Raw genomic sequence first — 3,475 nt, 5'->3', positions numbered from 1 at the left:
TCACTTTGTAGACCAGGCTGGCCTCGAACTCAGAAATCCGCCTGCCTCTGCCTCCCAAGTGCTGGGATTAAAGGCGTGCGCCACCACCGCCCGGCACCCCCTTACTTCTTTATTGAAATATTTTATGAATGTATATTGATAATCTATAATGGGTTTTATTATAATATCTTTACACATTTTGAACATATTCACCTCTCACAGTGCTATCCCTCCTCTTCTCCATGAGGACCCCTTCTACTTCTGTGTGCACGTGTGTGTGAGCATGCACGTGTTCGCCCTTAGTGAACTTCAGTAGCTTGTTTACAGGAGCACAGATGAGGTTTCTCTTAATACATATACTGTTTGTTTAAAATATTGCATTAACATATGTATATAGTATCTGTATATTATGTTACATATTATAATACATATAATATATAATCTATTAAATATATATAATATGTATATGTGTGTGCCTGTGTGAGTTTATGTGCACTATATATGTGCATATACCACAGGGCTCCTGATTCCTGGAACAGGAGTTATAGGCAGTTGTGAGCAGCCTGATATAATTGCTGATAATCAAGCCTGGGTCTTCTGCACAAGCAGTTACTGCTCTTTGCTCCAACCCATGATTGGGGCTTTTAAAGAAGCCTGGCACATTACTGGCAGCTACACTACTGAAGAAACTACAGTTCTGTCCCTCTCTCCCCCATCAACTGTTAACTGCATCTAAATCTTCAGAAAGGAGAGGGCCTGTGAGTTGCTCCCCTTTCCACAATAGGGTACTAATGCCCAATCTTGCCTCCAACCTATCTTATATGGGCATTCATCCGATGCATAAAGACAGAGCCCTCGTGACCTAACTAATTTCCCATTTTATTGCACCATATTAGGGAATGCACTTCATTTTATTTACAGTCTACTGATGTTGACAATCTGAACATACCACACCTAAGTGCAGACTGACTCTGGCTTCTTTCAAGTTTTAATCCAAGTGGCTTGGGGATTCTTTTGAAACTAAGTGGGCTTGTGTGGCTAGAGAGAGGTGAGCTTGGTTCTCCTAGGAGCTTCCTGCTCTAGGCCACAAACTTTTTACCTCTGGTAATCTGGAAGAGCCTTCGCTTCTGTGCTTGTTGGAGTGAAAGGATGTCCAGTCCCCAGCATGTGAACTCCATAGGTCGGTGGGAATGCCATGTCTGCGCTTACACTCCTTTGTAGAAGCTGTTTTATGTCATTCAAATCAGCTAAGGAGAGGTAGCTGTGGAGGGTTTTGTTTTCTTTACACTTTTCATCTTCCTATATAACATCTAGTCAACACCCATTTCATTAGCTGTGTTAAAATTCAAAAAGTTAAGCATCCCCTCCCCTGAGAAGGTTCAGCACCACCCCTATAGCAGGATCCTATTCCTTGGCCTCTGTAAACGCCTTACAATACTTGACAGTGTCTTCTCTTTTACTTTGGATACAGGGATTCATAAAGTGGTACACCCAGTTCTCATCAGGTGCAGCTGACTCCAAGCAGATTTGAGGCTACCTGAAGAAATGTCTGAGCCAAGCCATGGAAGTTGAAAGCTGGGTTTGGATTCTGCAGAGAGAGGGGAAATGAAATAAGTAAATAGAGCATGCTGGTCCGTGGATAGACCAATCTGTAAATTCCACCTTGGGCAAGCTGGGAGATCATGGTTCTGCCAAAGGACTTACAGGGATTCTGTTTTCAGCACATGGAAGCAAGAAACTTCCACCGCATTCCGGTGTCCAGTAGCACTGACCACAAACACGCAGACCCCTGTTTTCCTTTCACGGCTTCTCCTGCCCAGCAGCTGGCAGGTGAAGGAGGCTGCCAGAGTTGTGATGATTATATTTGGCTCATATTAGTTCCCTGACTCAACTTTTCCTTTGAGAAGTTTAACTCTAGGTCAGAAATCAATTAAGGGAATTAATATCTATCTACAAGGTGTATAAAAGAAAAATTATATGAACGATCAGGATTTTTAAAATTGCGTATCGCTAACACCCCTATAGACTACTGGTCATGAATAAATGTCGAAGTTTCAGGTACTACTTAATGCTCTAACTCTGGTCAAAGTCTAAGACATCAAAAAGAATCCCATCACCTCCTTGCTAGATTCAGTCTTTTTTTTTTTTTTTTTTCCTGTCTGGTCTAGGAAGTGGAGGCACCTTGATTCCTTAGTGACTGTAATTAGCTTTAGAGAAGGATTTCTGATGTGCATTTTCCCCTCATCATGGCTGATACAGAGCACTGACCTGGACCCATATTGTTCTATGACTAGGGAAACAATGATGGACTCTTTCCTACCCATTAGGCACTTTGCTTCTATCAATGCTGCTGGACTGTCTTTTTCAGACTCTTCCAAAGCACATTTGATTGGCTGTGAAGATGGATCAGTGGTTAAAGGGGTTCTTGCATAAACATTTGGACCTGAACTCAGATCCCAAGCATCGTGTAAAAAGCTGCCACGGTGGCACACACCTGCATTGTCAGCTGTGGGAGGCAGAGATGGAACAATTGTGGGGCCTCTCTGGTGTACTAGTCTAACAAAAGCCATGAGTTTGAGGTTCAATGAGAGGCCTTGCCTCAAAAAATGGAGAATAGATAGGAGATACCAGATGTCATCTGTCCTCTATATGTATGAAATAACCCACACACACACATATACACAATGAATTTTATAGAAAAACATTAAGCAAAGTTGCACAGTAGTTCCTTATATCCATATCTGTTAACTGAGCACTTTGTATTTTACTTTACTGTTTAATGCCAGATTGGATACCCCTTTTCTTACCCTGTCAGGAGAAATCCAAGCCTATTGTTAAATACAGTGAATAAATTCTAAATGCATTGGCTCTTTGGGAACCATCTTTATCAGTATTTCATTAACTCACATGGGTCAGAAAATTTTCACATTTTAAATAGAATGTCATGTTATTCATTTTCTTTTATACCAGTAACAGGTGTAGTTCCTAATCAATTCATGACTGTCTCCAAAATACTACTCTAAGGATTGTAGTGCTGCACCAGAGAACTAGTCTCTGTCTCTGTCCCTGCCCCTGTCCATGTCTGTCTGTCTGCATGTCTGTCTGCCTCTCTCTCCCACCCCCACTCCCCCCTCTCTCCTACTGCCCCCTCTGTGTGTGTGTGTGTGTGTGTGTGTGTGTGTCTGTTTAGTTTTATTTGTTTGGCAAAGACATCCCTATGCAGCCCAGGATGGCCTCAAACGACAACCCTCCTCCAGTCTCAGCACCCGGAATGATGGGATTACAGGTGTGCACCATCATACATACCTAATAATAATCCCAATTTCCAATCTTCACATTGTCTTGAGAGAGCAGACATGATCACATAGTTCTCCATGGACCCCTCCATGGATGTTAAACCTTTGGAACTTTAAATACAGCAATCTGAGAAAAATTTTCTGCCTTTCCAGATGCTTGTCCTCTGCCTCATTGTTTAAAGTTTTCCTACAGCTATAGC

Source organism: Mus caroli, chromosome 16, assembly GCF_900094665.2.
Source record: "Mus caroli chromosome 16, CAROLI_EIJ_v1.1, whole genome shotgun sequence".
In the NCBI taxonomy this organism is placed as follows: domain Eukaryota; kingdom Metazoa; phylum Chordata; class Mammalia; order Rodentia; family Muridae; genus Mus; species Mus caroli.
This window is presented reverse-complemented; position numbering follows the sequence as displayed.